The sequence below is a fragment of the Tenebrio molitor genome, chromosome 9 (genome assembly GCF_963966145.1).
Source record: "Tenebrio molitor chromosome 9, icTenMoli1.1, whole genome shotgun sequence".
Lineage (NCBI taxonomy): Eukaryota > Metazoa > Arthropoda > Insecta > Coleoptera > Tenebrionidae > Tenebrio > Tenebrio molitor.
The window spans coordinates 9,601,152-9,620,652 of record NC_091054.1 but is presented as its reverse complement, the minus strand read 5'-3'; the positions used below and the strand labels follow the sequence as shown (position 1 = coordinate 9,620,652).

Genomic DNA, 19,501 nt, shown 5'->3' with positions numbered 1-19,501 from the left:
AAATTCTCGGGACGACCCGTTTCGACACCGGAGAACTTCCGAACTTTATGCACAATGCATGCGTTCGGGTTCTCGGACACGAGGGTCGAAAGGGAGGACGGAACGTAAAGGTACAATTGCAAATTGCTCGACGCTCCCAGGGACTGCCGCGTCGAATTGAATATTGGGACGTTTTAGAGGCGGCGACGTTACTTTCGAGGAGAATTTTGTGTCTGCGTGCGCTGTTGAATCGCGGTTTTATGCAAATCTGCAATTTGGAGTCGAGCGGGGGTGATGAAGCATCAAAAGTGGGGCCGGGACGTGGCCAAGATGGATTTAATTATTGTTGGCCGCGGTTTGGTGCCGGCTTGGAATTTTTGCATTTTTATCGCGGCCCCAAATTGAAAATTTGCACAAAATCGCCAAGAGCGCTGTAAACAAGTAATTTTACGTAATTCGCCGAATCGTGTGACGTGCGCCAAGCGTGCAAACAAATCTAAAACATATTCAATATTTACGGTGTTTGGCAAGCTCGGCGACGTGAACAAGCTGTGTTCTATAGATTTCGTTATCGTGAATTTAATAGAGAAAAGTGCATGTTCCTGGATTTAATAATAACCCCATAAAATGCTGTGAACAGTAAATTGTAAAAATGGTGGATGCGCTGGGATAGCTTCATTTCATATTTTTTTTTGTTCGACACTGTCAGAATATGAGAATTTTCTCCTGTGTGAACGGATTTTGATAAATGTCACAACTTGTCAAAACAAAACGTCAAGCTAATTTTAAAGGTTTTAAGCGATTTGGAGCCTTTAAAGGGCTCTACGAACAAAAAAACGTTGTATACAACTCGTTCGTGTGTAAATTGGGCCTTTTTTGGCACTCGTGGGCCTTTAAAACGCGAGCCAAAAAAGGCCCAATTTACACACAAACTCGTCAAATAATAGTACCGAGCGATCATTTAAAAAATAAATCGAGTTTGCTTTGGAGCCTATGCTATGCATGGATTGCCATGGGTAACACGCCGACTCCATTTATTTTTTAATTGATCGCACCGTATATTATACAGGCTGATTCACGTAGCCCGTTCATTAGAAACTTTTTGATTTCCCAAAATCATATTAATATGAAAATTGATAGTTGACTATAATCGACTACTCCAAGTTCAAATGAAATATTTTTAAAATGGTGGCACTTCCGGAAATACCGAAAATCGATGCCATCTTTGTTTTTTAAAACAGAAAGGCCCCATTTTGACTTCACATTTCGATACTACGTTAACTTTTGAGTTTAGTACGTCTTTTTGTCAATACTTATCTGTCATCGTTTTTGACCTATGTCATCTTTTTTGCAAAAAAGTGAGGTTGCAGGGCTTCATAAAAAAATTTATAATTCCTGAACCATCGGAAATAAATAATTTATTTTTACTTTACTGACTTGCCAAAGATTTGGCCGCTTTTTTTGCGCTATCAACGACATTTTTTTGTGTTTCATACGCCTACTGCAATTTTTTAAAATTGATAATCAAAAAATGTCGAAAACTTAATTTTTTTAAATGGCAACTGCCATTTCTGATACTAGATATAAATGTAAAATTACATTTTAAGGCCACTTTTATTAACATTATGTATGCCTATTTGCAGCCGTTTAGGCGTAATTTCAATTTTTTGAATAAAATATTCTTTTTTATGAGCAATTGTTTTATTTGAATTTTTATTCAAAAATAGCATTGTAATAAATATTAGATAACAACAAAACAATAAAAAAATAAGCAAATTAACAAAAAAAATATTTTAATGTAAATGATTTCATTGAAAATATTTTTTTGTTAATTTGCTTATTTTTTATTATTTCGTTGTTATCTACTGTTTATTGCATGTGATTTTTGAATAAAAATTCAAATAAAACAATTGTTTGATAAAAAAAAGAATATTTTACTCAAAAAATCGAAATTACTCCAAAACGGCTAGGAATAGGCATACACAATGTTAATAAAAGTAGACTTAGCATTAAATTTTACATTTATATCTAGTGTCACAAACGGTGGTTGCCATTTAAAAAAATGAAGTTTTTGACATTTTTTGATTAGCAATTTTGAAACATTTCAGTAGGCGTATGAAACATAAAAAAATTTCACTAATGGCGGAAAAGATCGGCCAGGTCTTTAGGAATTCAATTAAAAAAAATCAATTATTTATTTGCGATGGTTCAAGAGTTATAAATTTGTTAATGAAGTCCTGCAACCTCGCTTTTTTGCAAAAAAGATGACATAGGTCAAAAACGATGACAGATAAGTGTTGGCAAAAAGACGTTCTAAACTCTAAATTTAACGTAGAATCGAAATGTGAAGTCAAAATGAGGCCTTTCCATTTAAAAAAATAAAGATTACGTTGATTTCCGGTAGTGCCATCATTTTGAAAATATTTCACTTGAACTTGGAGTAGTCGATTATAGTCAACTACCAATTTTCATATTAATATGATTTCGGGAAATCAGAGAGTTTCTAATGAACGGGCTACGTGAATCAGCCTGTATATTGAGGGAGAGAAATGCATGATTTTTCCTAAGGTGTAGTTTGTAGCCAGAGGGCAAAGCCCGAGGGCTACAAAGCACCGAGGGAAAAATGAGCATTCTCTCCAGAAGTGTATATACTATTTTTTTCACGGTAGGGAGTAGAAACAGCACAAAAATCTCAAATTTTAAGAATAAAAAAATGATGACAAATGAGTTGTCATCTTTCGATGAATTTAATGGAATTAGTAGTTTTTGAGATTTATGCCTTGACAACACAATTAGATTTTTGTCACAACTGTCAAAAAAATGAAAACTCCCTAGGGAGCAAATGAAAATGCTCTACTTCTGTCACGACGTTGACATCAGAGAAGTTGATTTCTACTCCCGATCGTGAAAAATAAAAAATAGTATGTTATACGCCAAGGTAGAGAAGACATTTTTTTAAGCCGAGGAATAAAGAAGCGAGGCTTAAAATTGTCTTCTCTAGCGTGGTGTATATATTATTTTTTTCACTACTAGATCCGTTAAAACCCTTTCTAATAATAATTATTAATTAAATTTGTTTGTCCGATGCGACGATCCGAGTTCTCATTTTTCAACGGTTGCTATGAAAATTGAAAATCGTCTGTCTACGTTAACCAATAAAATCAAAGAAAATCTTTCGTTGCTAGGTGACGGCTGTTCATTATTGACCTTGGTTAATAATGAAAATTATTATTAACCTTGGGAGAGAAATTCTACTTCTGGTGTCGGTTCGAGAGTCAATAATGACGCCTTCTGAGACTAGTAGTGAAAAAACTACTATTATCCATCTCTAGATCTAAAAACTACATTTTACAGATTTTTACACGAAAACTACATCGCATAAAACTTTACTGACAATCGTTATAAACTGACAATTTAGAATGTGTCAAAATGGTGGATGCGCCGATTTTTTTTTTTATTACCGTATTAACAATTAGTGTCCACGTTACGTTTGTTGGGTTCGACGACAAATAAAAATTATGTTTTTACATTTACCGCGAGAAATTTAAGTGACAAAGTCAAACGAATCCGTTTGAAGTTGCTTGCGCAGTTTTGAAAGCATGTCTGTTGAAGACACATTTGACGTTTTGTTCACATTCGTAAATTTAACTGTAGATTGTGTAGCTGAAGCAGCGACAAGCGTGTTCCAGGCTGCAGCCAATTCCAAACATGCCAGTTTTGAAGCAGCGTTACATCAAAACAAAAAACTTTGTTCTGTAAATTTTGTTGCGAAAAATTGAACGGAAAAAACTACATATCGTAAAAAAAATGTTGTTACAATGTGGTTATGAAAATGACAGACATCTTTATTGGCAAAGTTGATGAAAAAAAATCTTTAATTAAGATCTTTGGAAAATGGTGGATGCGCAAAGATTTTATTTATTTTGATAACTTGGTTGTCTGCTGGTCAGACAAAAGAAAGAAACTATGTTATACAGATTTCGTCATAAAGAATATAGTGGAGAAACTCGCACTGCTTTATCTTTATTACTTTCAATTGTGGTGGATGCGCTAAGCGCATAATTTCTTGATGTGCTTACTATTTCTTGGCGAGAAGTGAGACATGAAAATTGTGTATTATAAATGGTGCATTAGAGAATAAAAGGAAGAAAACCACATATAGTCTACTTTCGTGAAAGTTGCCATTATCTAATTTTCGTAAAATAGTGGATGCGTCAATATCTTTGTTGCCTAAGAGACAATATACAGTGTGTCTCAGCTAAGATTTCAAGCCTAATATCTCGGTTATTTGCCAAGTGATTTTTATGAAATTTAAAATGCAGATATTTTAGACGGTGAAGGTTCAACTGGTAATAATAAAATTACTTCAAATTAAAAAATGTAATTTTAACACATGTTTCCGTTATCGAAAATTATGCGCGATTATTATTACATTGTTAAATATTAAAAAATAGAGGTCTACATAAACAATTAACTAAATCACTTGTCTGATTCAACGAAAAGATTAGATTTTGTCTTTAAAATTTTAATGTAAAATTTGAAGGTATTTGAGCAGTTACCTTTTGAAACAATTGATGGTTAATTGCCAAGCAACATTTTGTACACCCTTTAAAGTCTGTCAAAATTGGGCGCGCTTTATTAGAAACGTCAAATTGTGAAAATTTATTGAAAATACTCTAAAAATAGACTACAGCGGCAGAAATTTCAATATTGTTGAAAAAGAAAAAAAAAATTGCCTATGGAGAATGTCGTAAGAACTTCAATGACACAGTTCGTTTTCTCGTGGAACACTATCCAAATGTAGGCTTTACAAAATGTAAGGTTAAGAAAGTCGTCAATTTATTTGAAGACACAGGAATCGTACGTGAACTAAATTACCTTGCTAAAATATCCCGACCGTGTTTTAGTCCTTCATGGAAAAATTAAAGCATCCAGTATAATAAATTACGTCCAAACGTTGTTTTTAACTTTGTAAGTGTTTGAAAGGTTAGCAAGATAAACGTCAAATATGTCACCTGCGCTTCTGCGAAAAGGGATGACCAAAATTCTGCAAAATTGCGCGTTTGTTTCATACGCGTCTACGTTTTTGCATTTGCAGCTACGTTTAACACAGTTTTTTGCTTTTTTCTTGCAAACCAGACGTCTTTCAAGGACGAGTTTTTCCCTACAACATTTTTTATTAACGATCAATTTTTTATGTAAATTTTAATTGATTCAACATTTTAAAAAGGCATGTAAAAATTACGCTTTTAAGACTTGGGTGATTGCATTAATGGGATTTTATTCTTCATCGTTTAAAATATTTGTATTTTAAATTTCACAAAAATCCGCTGAAAAATAACTGAGTTATTAGGCTCGAAAGTCTTAACTGAGACAGCCTGTATACATTATACCTGTGTTTTTTACATTTATCCTGTGGGAATGTACCGGAGAAAACCGCATGTCTACATTGATGAAAAATTGCGTTTCTTATACAAAAATGTTTTATTTGTTATTAGACCGGCTGGATGAAATCTAAAAACTGTATTTGATAGAATTTGAAAAGAAGAATTATAACAGAGTAAACTACGTATCTCTAGATTCATGCCAGTCATAAAAATTGCACTGTACCTTTCAGAAATGGTGGACGCGCTGGGATTTTTTTCTACTAAATGTCTCGATGTCACCCTTGTTCTCTGATAGGCTAGATTAAAAAAAAAAACGTGATTTAGATATTCTCTCCTGAACAAAATAGCCCTTACATAATTTTAAAACATTGGTGGATGCGCTGAACTTTTTCTAGCCTATCTCTATTGCGAATGTCACTTACAAAACCTGTATTCTACGAATTATGTCCGCAGAACTAAGCGAGAAAAAACCCCACATCTTTGAAGTAAATCGTGAAGGTGGACGAATTAATAGTCGACAGCGATGGTGGATGCGCCAAGATATTTCTCTCAAAACAATAAATATTAAATTTCATCGGGAATTGTAAATTCAATTAAAAAATTTGAATTCTTCGAACCTTTGCATCAATCATTACCTACATATTGCCAAAAAAAGGTGGACGCGCTGAAAAATGTTTCATCTGCTATTTAAACACTCTGTTGATCTGAAGAAAGCAAAGATAATTCTATTTTATCCCGTTCATCATTCTAAATTCGCCAGAACATCGTCACGTTTCTACCTAGCATGCAACATCTTTTTTGTCCTAGAGGGATCGGTAAAATCTCCCAGACGCGATTTATGCAATTCGATATCTCTAAAAGAGAAGCAAACAGCAACCATATGTGTCTGTTTGCGATCATAATCGCGAAAATTGCCTATTTTACTATTGAAGGAATGGTGGCGGCGATAGCACCACGATTTAAACGCAAATAAAACCGAAAAATCCCACGTCAAGAACACGACCAAAGTGAATGTCTGACAAGAGCACAATCGACAAATCACGTCGTAGAACTAGCACAAAACTAGACGAATCGTTCGTGTTTGAAAACATGTACAATCCGCCGTCGTTACGCTCCGAAAAAGAGTATCAAGTGCTTAATTCGGCGTCCATTTATCATCTAGGGGGTAAAATATCGAAGACGGGGAAAAAGGCAAACTGCTTCCCATTAATTAAAACCATCCCCGAACGCGCGGGATTTATCCGGCGGTGTTATTCAAATTTTATTTTCAATATTTTTCCACATTAAACCGCCGCATAAATCACCCCCGGACGCGTCCCACCCCCGCCGCGATAATGAAATTGTAATTCGACCCGCACCGGTACATCCAGATTGATCCGAGACCGCGATCCCGCCTCCGACACCGTTTCCTTATCTGCCGCCGGACCCTAATTCCCCGCGATAAAAACCAGATTCGTGCGCGTCCAGACAGTCGGCGGCGGCGGCGATCCCCCGTCCGTCAATTTTGCACCCCTCGCCCGGATATCGGGGGATCCCGTAAAGGCGCCCCGTCGAACGTAAAAATGGGCTTTTATTCGCGACCGTAAAACGACGACTGCACCGCCACCCTCCCGAGTCTTGGTGGCCACGAAATCGCACCTTTAAAAATACATCCGCAGATATCGAATTCCGGCGGCTTGGCCGCACCAATTTGCTTCAATTCTTAACGGCGAACCCTTCCCGATAAGTTGAATTTTAATGGCGGCGAATAAATCTTCGCCGATTGTGCGTCGAGCGAGACCTCGGATGCCTTCCGCTCAAAGCCACACCGAAAACACCCCTTGATTCCGTCATTACTTTTAACCTCATCTTTAAATCTGAATCTCTTCTGATGCGATACCAAGAAAATTTGTCGCAAAACACGATTACAAAAACTCTGGGGACGATCAGGAGGGTGCTAGCTTACAAAATCTCCGATTCCTGCATCGTGGGCTACCGCCTCACCAAACCGCGTTACTCCTCTTCCCCCCTTTACCAACAAGGGTGGAAAAAATCTGTTTACATGGAGGGGCGCTACGATCGCCGTGTTCCATCAGGAGCACTGCACGATCCGCTAATTGTATTGGTGGTTGCGGTAACGAACGGAACGCGGTGTTAACCGAGCCATTCGGGGTAGAAAAGGTGGGTCCTCGGCCGGAATTGCCGGGGGTTGTTTGAAGTTTTATGCGAGGGTGGAACACGGGAACATGTTGTATCTCGAAAAATAAAACAATAACAGATTTAGAAGCTCGAGAGAGCGCGGCCGCCGGAATGCATTAAATATAAGGAAGTCGTGTTGGGGTGGGCCGAACGAGGGGTCGGAGGGTTCGTGCGAGTCCCCGGGATTACGATCTGATATTAAATACGATTTAAAGTTAATTAAAACGTAATCGTCGTCGTGTCGCGTTTAATTAAGGTAATTGGAGGCGAAGTCGTTGGGAAGTTTTTTTTTCGAGGACCACACTGCTGCTGGCATTTAACTACTCGCGCAAAACTTCGGACGAGTCCTCGACTTTGCACAGGACCGCACCGCTTATGAAATATGATTACGTTTTAATTCCGACTCGAATAAGAAAAGTTTTAATTGCGCAAATACAACGTGGCGAGCATCGGAATGCGCGAGTGATTTTTTTCGAGATAATTTATCCCTTGCGGCTGGTGGCAAGTGACGCAATATTTCTTTCTGGGTTGGGCCCAGCAAAAAAATAACGGGCGTGTCACAGTAAAAGTGCCACAGTTAAAACTTTATTTGTGTTTGATGCCGTACCCATTACCCGGGAGTTCATTTACATCTCAATTTTTTCCTTTGCAACATTTGTCCTTTTTGTGGCCGCGAGTCCCCTCTAAAACATCAAAGGGTGTTTGTGTTTTACGGTTATTGTCGCAGTTAATTCGACGCAGAAAACCGCACGTCTCTAAGTTTAATTGGGAAAAATGACGGATTTAAAACAAATTACGCGATTTCTTTGATGTTCGAAAAGCCAACAGAATACAAAAACAATTTTCCACTGATTCTGTTGCGTGGGCGAAAAAAAAAATAAATCGAGTGAGCCATGACTGTCATGGTTCAGTTGGCAGCCCTAGTTTAAGTATTGCTGTACCTGACAACCGTCAAGGTTCTACCTTAGAGGTTCTAGAGGTCTTAGTATCTTTCTTTGATAACAGCAACAGTCAAACAAGCGTTGCCAACTAAACCTGGTAGTCACGGTTTAGTTGATTTATTTTTTTCTATCGCACAAGCATTTTTTTTTTGTTCGACACTGTCAGAATTTGAGAATTTTCTCCTGTGTGGACGGATTTTGATAAATGTCACAACAAATGTCAAAACGAAACGTCAAGCTAATTTTAAAGATGTTAAGTGATTTGGAGCCTTTAAGGGGCTCATACGATAAAGAGCCCAATTTACACACGAACTGGTTAAATAATATATCTAGTATATTCTAGCACTGATAATGTCCAAAATTTAGCTTGTTATAAAACAAACAAAGTGGTGGATGCGCTGGAATATACAGGATGTGTTAAAAAAAATGCCCACGCTATAACTTTGCTATTTATGACCCAAATGAAAAAATTTATACAAGAAACGAAATGGCTCTAAAAACACTACAAACCTGAGTGAGCATACCATCTACCCATTTATGGGCAATGGACAACTTTTATTTTTCAAATGGTAACCTATATTTTTTTTTATTGATTCTATTTTTTTCTGATTGTAATGGAATTAAAAAACTATACCCTTTGATAACAAAATTTCCGAGAAAAAAAGGAAACTATGTTGTATCAAAATTAGCAATGCGCTAGGATAAATCTTAAATAAAATCTCCTGTTGTTGGGTGAATGAAGAAACTAAAAGGCATTCATGAAAATTCCCAATTTTTAACTTGAAAAAAAGTGGTGGATGCGCCGGAATTATTTAATATGAAAAGCCGAATTTCGTCGATTTTTATTCAATGAGCGGTCAATAAAATTTTTATTCTGTAGATTTCGTTACCAGCAATTCACCATATCACCTATAACTATCACGCGTTCAAATGAAATACTGGGCTGAGTAGGCGTTGAAAAAAGTAAACCGTTTAGAACAGTGTAAAGTTTGAATTTCCCGCCGTTTGACACGATGACGTTTGTTTATGTTTAATCTGGACATAATTGAAGATGTTTGTTTTCAGCAAAGGGTTGCCCTTAGATATTTGCTTCGATAATAGGAATTGATAAGTAATTCTATTTTTAATGTAAAGCATTGCAAAGAAAGAAAAAAGAAAGGTTCTTTTGACTCTAAATTTTAGGTTAGCTCTCAACCGCTCAAATTAATCTACGCTTTAAAAAAGCACAACAATTGACGGTTCCCAACGCCTTCCCAGTCCAGGATTTCATTTAAATGCACGATATAATAGTGATTATTTCCTTCATGTGTTTAGCAACCAATTGCGTGACAATATTGACCAATCAAAACGAGAAAACAAAAAATAACTCGATAAAATTTCTCTAAAATGCACACTTGCAATAATCTGATAAAAAATGCCGGTACTTGATTTTTTTTTTAATTATTTTGAATAAAAAGGATTGGAAATAATGCGTTTGTTTTCATTCTATTCAGGAAATAATCAGCCGTATACCCCTCGTGCAAAATTTTAATATCGGCAATTTTTTTGCTAATGAACTCAAATATCCATAAATTATTCGGTCAGAAGACCAATTATTATCAAATAAAAGCCCTCGACTTCGTCTCGTGCTCTTATTTGCTAATAATTGGTCTTCTGACCTCATTTATGGATGTTTTCGTTCATTAGCAAAAAAATTTCCGATAAAAATTTTTGCACAAAAATGGTGGATACGCCGGGATATAATAGCTATTTATGTAACCAGTTAGGAAATGCGTTATTTTGTGTAACGAGTGGAATATTTGCGGGACGAGCGCAGCGAGATCCCTCAAAATCACACGAGTTACACAAAATTGCATTTCCTAACGTGTTACATACAAGATTTTTTCTAATTTTGACAAAAAAAAAGTTTCTTCAAACGTTAAACGAAGTAATGAATTTCATTAATAATAAATTATTATTGTGTTAAAATATCAAGTAGGTAAGTAGGCACGGTTAATTTGCTTAAAAACAAAAAATATAACAGTGTCAATTGGTGATACAATAAATTTTTCCTAACCAGTTAGGAAAGATTTTACTTTTCGTAACCAGTTACGAAAAGTGTGACGTTTCCAAACGTCAATTAATTTTGAAAAGTGTCACTTTATATGTCAAAATTAGAAAAAATAAACTAAAAGCTTGCCTTGTTTCTTCGTGTGAAATCCAAGATTCCTTTTTTTCTTTTTTTATAGATCTGATAAAAGGAAATTCCGGCCACAAAACCGCATCCCTTCGGTTATCTATCATTTTTAAAACTGGTGGATATGTTGGAATATATTTGGTACAAAATGTCTGATCTCTTCGATATTTATTGAGATAAACCGTACAAAAAAGTCTTGTTTTGTGTTTTTTTGTTCACCAGGAGTTCATCAAAAAAAGCGCACACCTACAAATTTATTAGAAATAAATAAAATAAAAATGGTGGATGCGCCGAGATAACTCAGAAATAGATTTTTCCATATTTTCTTAGTTTGAGATGCTAGATATAGTCTATTTTTTAATCAAAGAAACACAACACCGCAATTTACACCCAAAATAGAGCTGACAACATTGTACACTTTTGACAGGGTGAAAAATCTCATAAAAATTGAGGTTATTTATTAGAGATATTAGTAGCGCAGCATGTTAATAAAGTTAATAACAACTAATAACAATTAATTTGAGAGTTTAATAATTGTCTTACTTTGCGAGGCATTTTTAATAACACGTTCAAATTTTAACTGCGAGTTTGTGTACTTTCAAGGACATTAAAAATGACAGACGTTGGCTGGTATAGCCACCTAAATCAACAGGTCGTGGTTCTTTGATTAAAAAATAGACTATATATTCAAAAAACAGTGTTTTGTACCAGGTGACTTCTAATGATTAAGACAAATTTAGTTGGTACTACGAGTCATTTTTCAAACAGTTCATTCGCTTTCTAGGTTAAGATTTATTTTAACTTTTAAACTGTCATATTTGAATTTGACAGTCAAGTGTACCAACATAAAATCATAAATGTGTTCCCAACCGAACAAAAATAATTTCAATCATTAAAAGTCACTCGGTATAATGTTGCGATCAGAAATTCCGCACAGAAAACCGCGTTGACTTATATTGACCATAAATTTCAAAAATGGTGGACGTGTTAGAAGATATTTCGAATAAATACTTTAAGAGCACTGGTGTTTTATGACTTTGGAGAAATCTAAAAATGCATTTTAAAGATTTTATCATGGAACATATCGCGTACGTCTAGCTCGTAATAAACTTATAAAAGTGGCGGTTGCGAAGCTAATACCTGAAGTGCTTCATTTACATAATTTTGTAGATTTATTGCTATGAAACCTGGTTTTAAGAAAATGCATTTTCCACATTTTCGTTTCCACAGTTCAATACGGTACGGACACGGAACCAGCGCTGAAGCCGATTCATTTGTCACATCGACAAAAATCCCCAACGAATCAGCAATGACACATCACAAAACAACCGCCACACGTAAATACAACTAGATTGGTGAACGTCTTCCGGATGACTTATGTCTCCCGTGCAGCACGCATACGAAATCGTCGTCGGCGCCTCCTTTTGTGCCCATGGATAAGTTATGTCGGCGAGCGTGGAACGGCTCCTGTAGGATTCCCCTAATAATTCCTCCTTGTCTCTTCAGACGTGTACAAATCTCCCGTACGTTCGCCACAAACTAAGAATATTCCCGTCGAATTAAACCCCTTCAGGACGACCCCTCGTAAATCTCCGGCCGTTCGAGCCTTTCGTCGACTTTCGACGCCGCCACAGAGGGCAAAAGTTTTTCGAACGGGTGCGCACTTTCGCCAATTACGAAAACGACGCCGCCGCCGCCATCAAACTCGTATCGGCGGCCGTAACTCGGAAACTATTAGTGTGTAATTCCGGCGGCGCGAAATAAATAATCTGCAACGTTACGTGGGAAGAACTCTAATAAATAAGCAACTTTTCCAATCCACGCCGAACGGCCGCCGCCGATTTTTCGCCGCCCCGAAAAAATATAAAATAACGGCGAACGAACGGTCGGAAGAGAAATTATGGCCTGCGGGTCCCATATACAATCGTCGAAACGACTTTTATACAGTCCCATATAAGTTATTCTTTTATTTAGGGTCGCCTTCCCCCGTCTAATAATTCGCGCTTTGGACGAAGCACATCTCCGCCGTCCCCAAAGCTCAAATCCATCCGGAGAGTCTTCCGGTTGTTGACGTTTGACGCTGCGACGACTCAAGCACCGACGCGACTTCCACCACTCGACGACCGTCTGATGTTCACGTGAGCACAGACGCGACTCCACCGCTGGATATCATCACCGTAGATCTTGGCGGTAATGCGCCACACTAATCAATGCGGTGGTGCGATGCTTCAAGAGAATGGTCCCATCTTTCGCAGGGTCGTTGGAGTGTGCCGGCGAGAGAGTGTCAGCAGGTTTCTGGAACGTCTGGCTTCCTGTCAGAGATAAAACATTGCTCTGGCAGAGGTTCTTTCCATTTTTCGATCGCCCACTGCAAACAATGACGTTGCGTTTTACTGCGAATTGGCAGGGTTTTCAGCTGGATACGAAACTTTCCCGAACAGACGGACACGAAAGAATTTCTTGTGGTTGTGAGTTCTGACGTGCAGTTGCGACGATAGGGTATCCCGGGAGACCGGCAAAGTCATCTTCTTGAACTATCACCTCCTATAAAACCAATAAACCATCTTCGATCTTATTTTCTTTCTTGCTTGGTCTAATCAACGTTCCACCAACCGGCGTTCAAAAAAAAACTGAGGTCAAACAGGCACTGATTTTCTCTTTCTTTTACTTTCGGTCAATTTTAATATAAATTAAATCATTAATTTAAAGTAAAAACCATCGTGTTCAGTTCAGTTCAGTTTTGAGGACATAAAATAATTCACACTACTCTTTGAACGCTGAATAAATCATATTTAACGGTTTGAGAACTGAGCTGCGACATACGTTAACTGAAACAAACGCAAGCATGAGCGCACGCCACCACACGTTTTTCTGAACGCTCGTTACTTCCGGGTTTAATAAAAAAACTTGTGTTGCATTTTTTCTTACTCTTGCTGTGGTCCCATTATCTCAAAAGATCCAAACTTTGTATTATTTTTTCTTCTGTTCAAATCTCAACAAATGGTGGATGCGCCGGAATATGTACATAATGTTGAATTTCTTTGTTGTTTGTTGAGCTAAACGGTACGAAAAATTCTTGTTTTGTAATCTTTTATCACTAATTGACAAGAAATGGTGGATGCGCTGAGATATCTTTGAAATCAAATAAAATAAAATAAAAATAATATATAAATAATAGTAGTAATAGTACGACGTTGATACCCTGCTCCTTTTTAATAGTCTTAAATGTTGTTATACTCGTACGTTAACTGAAACAAACGCAAGCATGAGCGCACGCGACCACACGTTTTTCTGAACGCTCGTTACTTCCGGGTTTAATAAAAAAACTTGTGTTGTATTTTTTCTTACTCTTGCTGTGGTCCCATTATCCCAAAAGATCCAAATTTTGTCTCATTTTTTCTTCTGTTTAAATCTCAACAAATGGTGGATGCGCCGGAATATGTACAAAATGTCGAATTTCTTTGTTGTTTGTTGAGCTAAACGGTACGAAAAATTCTTGTTTTGGAGAGTCTTTTACCACTAATTCGCCACAAAAATTCGCAAGACAAATTTACAAAATTAATTTATAAATTGACAAGAAATGGTGGATGCGCTGAGATATCTTTGAAATCAAATCAAATAAAATAAAAGCAATATATAAATAATAGTAGTAATAGTACGACGTTGATACCCTGGTCCTTTATAATAGTCTCAAATGTTGTTATACTCGTACGTTAACTGAAACAAACGCAAGCATGAGCGCACGCGACCACCCGTTTTTCTGAACGCTCGTTACTTCCGGGTTTAATAAAAAACTTGTGTTGCATTTTTTCTTCCTCTTGCTGTGGTCCCATTATCTCAATAGATCCAAACTTTTTATCATTTTTTCTTCTGCTCAAATCTCAACAAATGGTGGATGCGCCGGAATATGTACAAAATGTCGAATTTCTTTGCTGTTTGTTGAGCTAAACAGTACGAAAAATTCTTGTTTTGTAGAGTCTATTACCACTAATTCGCCACAAAAAATCGCAAGACAAATTTAAAAAATTAATTTAAAAAATTCACAAAAAATGGTGGATGCGCTGACATATCTTTGAAATCAAATAAAATAAAATAAAAATAATATATAAATAATAGTAGTAATAGTACGACGTTGATACCCTGCTCCTTTATAATAGTCTCAAATGTTGTTATACTCGTACGTTAACTGAAACAAACGCAAGCATGAGCGCACGCGACCACGCGTTTTTCTGAACGCTCGTTACCTCCGGGTTTAATAAAAACTTGAGTTGCATTTTTTCTTCCTCTTGCTGTGGTCCCATTATCTCAAAAGATCCAAACTGTTTATCATTTTTTCTTCTGCTCAAATCTCAACAAATGGTGGATGCGCCGGAATATGCACAAAATGTCGAATTTCTTTGCTGTTTGTTGAGCTAAACGGTACGAAAAATTCTTGTTTTGTAGAGTCTTTTACCACTAATTCGCCACAAAAAATCGTAAGACAAATTTAAAAAATGGATTTATAAATTGACAAGAAATGGTGGATGCGCTTGAAATCTTTGAAATCAAATATTCTTTTTTTTTTGTTTAAATTGGTAAATGATATTGAAGATAACTATTCTATAGATTCTCACCGCGTATCTCCAGTTGACTATAAATTGATCATAAATTTAAAAAATGGTGGACGTGTTAGAAGATATTTCGAATAAATACTTTAAGACCACTGTTACTTTACGACCTTGGAGAAATCTAAAAATGCATTTTAGAGATTTTATCATGGCGAATATATCGCACACGTCCAGCTCGCAATAAACTTATATGAACGTTGTAAAAGTGGCGGTTGCAAAGCTAATACTTAAACTTCTTCGTTTATTTAAGCTTGCAGCTTTATCATGCTGCACCCGGTATTTACTTCTTTTTCTTTTACAAATGCCATGTCGTTTTATTACTTGCACTTAGTTTCGATATAAACTGAATCACTAATTAAAATAAAAACCACAATGTTGCTTCCACAAGGACCCAGAAAAACTCTCGCTGGTTAATTCTGAAACGAATGTGTTTTTTGCAAAAGAAATTGTTTGCATCACTATTTGTTCGCTTAAACGACATTTAACACCTACGCTCGGTTTGAGAGCTGATGAAGCTACGTGATACGTCAACGGAAACAAAACGCAAACACTGGAACGCTCGACCACACGTTTTTTTTAACGCCCGTTGCTTTGAAGTTTAACAAAAATTTAGTGTTACATTTTTTTGCTTTCTTTCGGTCTAATTTCATTATCACTATCAAAGGTCCAAAGTTTCACTCGTTCTTTTCTTTTGCTTCTTAATTTTCAAAACACTCAAACAATTCTATTTTCTTATTCGTTTATCTTGATCGTGATCTTCCCCTTCGAAGTGCTATCTTTCTTTTCATCTCAACTTTTTTAATTTTCTCTCGAATGATATATGTAGCTCATTTGTCATTGTAAAATAATGCACGGCATCGAGGCCGTAATTATCTGTCATTAGTCATTACGAATATTTCCATCAAGTTATAATAATTCCTTCGACAACATTTGAGATTATTAAAAAAGAGCAGGGTATCAAGGTCTTATTATCAGTACTATTATTTATACAGAGTGTTATTGAAAGTTGTACAGATATTTTAACCACGAGCTACTGGCTTCATGTAGCACTCGCAAAAAATATCTAAAAAATTCTATGTCAAAAAATAAAATGACATTTATTTTTTGAGCTACGATTTTTTTTTAATTGCTTTTAGTTTTCTACGTTGTCAAACAACCTCGTAGGTAAAATTTAGGCACATTTTAAAAATACACCCTGTATATCATATTTTATAAAACATACACCAATGCGGTTTCCTTGTTTTAAAGCATATTTCCTATAGGTTACTTCGCATTGGCGTACATTTTATAAAACATGATATACAGGGTGTATTTTTAAAATGTGCCGAAATTTTACCTACGAGGTTGTTTGACAACGTAAAAGACTACAAAATATCTATATATTATTTTTATTCCATTTATTTATATACATATTATAAATATTCCTATATTATATTTTCTCCTCTGTTCCTACCTACTCGATCCTATTGCTGTAATTTATTTTTTTATCTGTTCTTTGCCATCACTGCCCTTTTATTATCAACAATTCGTTCCTTCTTTAAACCATACACTACGGAAGAAAAGAGTTGTACCTAATAGACAACTCGGTGTTATTCTTGTTCTTCTACACTTTACCGCCTTTTGCCTCATCTACTCGTACACGTCATCCTTTTTCACATTTTTTATTGACATATTTCTCCTTTCATTGCCCAAACTCGTTGTCCAGGACCTCAATTATCGACCCCTCACTCTATTTACTCCAGAATCCTCGTTTCCACATTCCGTTCACAATAATTGTCTCGATGATTATTTTATCCGTGCCAGATATTCATGTCTCATTTCGCATTCCCTCTGACTCCGGAGATTTCTTCTTTTTCTCGTGAACGATCCGTTTACGAACTTCTTCCCTTGCGACCTCCCTTAACCGACATTCCTTGAATCTCTTTTAATTATTAACAACAATAAAAAAAATTCATATTTCAATTTAAATCACAATGAAATAATTTATGCGAGTTATTCTTCTCCCGACCGCCTCTTAAATAAACGGTGTTTAATTGAACGAAAAATTTGTGTAATTTCAGCATTTATTATTATCGACCACCGGGAGGCCAAGTTCAAATTAACGTCAATATTTTACAATTACCACCCCACGTTGATTCTCAATGCGATTCTCTTTCATTACGAATCTAAACAACATTTTCCTGGCGAAAAACGCAAACATTCAAAAACCCACCGCTCCTCGTTGCTCCCAAAATTTGAACAAAACGCGTCGTAACTTTTAAAAACGTACCGAGCCCCCATCTTCCGCCTAATTACGCATCGCAATTTATATCAATTCTTTGCAGATGGCGCACGCAACACCTCCTCACGCATATGCATACGCCGCCTTCCACCAACCCACCCCCGACACTTTCCCTCGTCGAACTCGCTAATTTCCACCATCAATATCACTTAACCAACAGATGAACTACTCCGCTCTTAATTATCATTCGTTTCTCTTCGTTCCAAGGGGCGGCGGCGCCGGTCTGTCGATTCCTCGCGAACTTCCAACAGCGAGGGTCACAAAACGAATTATGCAAAACTCTCGAACACTCAACAGGTCCCGACTAGTGTTACATCGACGTTAGTATCATATGTTGCGGTGGAGTCGAAAGTGCGTCGAACGCCGCCCCTGCCGCCCCTCGCGACGGCACGAGAACCGAGCCCGCCCGTGAATTTTTCATCTTGTGTCAAGTAAATAAGTAAAATTTAATTTCCTGCCATGTTTAAAAGTTACGACCGCGCCACGGATAAAGATAAACAATGATAAGGCGACGGAGCCGATACCGGCGATCGGGGGCGGCACATTTCCACCGCACAAGACCAACACTCCGCGACCTTGATCTTGACACGGTCCAGGTCGCGGCACGCGCTTCCTTCGGGTGGGTCCATTTTGACCCGGACCCGCTAATGTTCGAAAACATCGCAACAACTTTTTTTTTCCTACCCCAAACGTCTCCACTGTCGCATTCGCAAGATGTAAACATCTCTGGTGCACGAGATACTATTAATCCAAGGGAAGAAGAGCATATTGCGACCGCGTTTAACTGGGAATTTCCCCGCCGTGCGCGATAGGGTTTACTGTTATTGCTCCCGCCCCAGTTCCCATTATCTGGTGGTCGCCTCGTTCGAAAATAATCGAGGACCGGGGGTGGGAAATTATCCGTTTCAATTTGTCGGGGTCGTTTCGAGACGAAAGCAAATTCTCAGCGGCACCGGAAATCTTTTCCGGTGTCGCGTTACGCGTCCGCTTCAGTAACGCTTTATCCGGCAAAACGTAATTAAAGGATTTCTTTTAATCCGGGCGCAGACACACAAAAGCCGAAACTTTTCCTTGGCGGGGACGTAAAAGGATTTGAGCGATGCTTTCGAGGCGCCGGCCAATTGGAGTAACCTCCAGAGGACGCCGTCCGTAAACGTACCGGTTTCTCTGGATTGTCCTGCCGGCTCGCTCGTCGAACTCCCACACAATTGAGTCTTTTCGGATTTAGGTCCGGCACACCCCAGGGGTTTCCCCTGATTGTTTATGTCGGATGCCCACCTTCCGCACCGCCTAATCGACCCTCGACGCCGCTAATTTACGCAAGGGCTGACAAACACGAAGAGTTGCGACACGCGGGAATTTTCCCCTGTTTGCTCCTGCTCCCGGCATCTCAAATAGAATAAAATGTATCATCGTAGAATCATTTTTCCCGCAATCAAATCATATAACGTTTCAACAACCAACAAAGATAACAAAGACAACCATATATTAGTTGGTGGTGAATAATTTTCTCAAAGCGAGAAAAACTCTCTCGAGGTGCAAATCCCGCTCCCGCGAACTCGGTTAAAAAAAATAATTTGTCCTGGTCCTGGCGAGTTGATTTTCTTAATTTCCTCCAGAAAAGCGTCGTTTTAGTTTCAACTTTTCTCGTGTAATGTGATTCGGTGCTCGAGGAAAGCGTAATTTTCTTTGTACTTGTTTCAAGGACTCAAAGGTAAGAGTGTAATTTAATATTTCAAATAATTGTGCTCTTGTCGGCATTGCCATCAACTTTCCTTTGACTGTACAGTAATAATAATAATAATAATCTGACGTGAACAACGCACGTGTTGAATTTTCTTTGGTGCGCTTTTACTTCTCGGCCATTTTGAATCGTCGAGAAGCGAAAAAAACAGCGGCGGGACCGCAAAAGAGTCGAAAACAAAACGCCACTCTAAGCCGCGGCTTTCATT

The 19,501-nt window shown here is 37.4% G+C and overlaps 2 protein-coding genes across 5 annotated transcripts in view; one reads left to right on the top strand and one right to left on the bottom strand.

Annotated features, from left to right (window-relative positions):
• LOC138139509 (uncharacterized) overlaps nucleotides 1–19,501 on the bottom strand; it is a 53,248-nt gene that overhangs the window by 9,659 nt on the left and 24,088 nt on the right. Inside the window, exon 3 of one of the 3 annotated variants that reach the window (XM_069059808.1) lies at nucleotides 5,590–5,662. The exons of the other annotated variants lie outside the window; for them this stretch is intronic. The gene's annotated coding sequence lies outside the window, so the exon portion shown is untranslated. The remainder of the gene's footprint in view (nucleotides 1–5,589; nucleotides 5,663–19,501) is intronic. 3 annotated transcript variants of the gene reach the window in all.
• LOC138139507 (sodium-dependent nutrient amino acid transporter 1-like) overlaps nucleotides 19,069–19,501 on the top strand; it is a 35,622-nt gene continuing 35,189 nt past the window's right edge. For both annotated transcript variants that reach the window (XM_069059803.1, XM_069059801.1), the window contains exon 1: nucleotides 19,069–19,263. The gene's annotated coding sequence lies outside the window, so the exon portion shown is untranslated. The remainder of the gene's footprint in view (nucleotides 19,264–19,501) is intronic.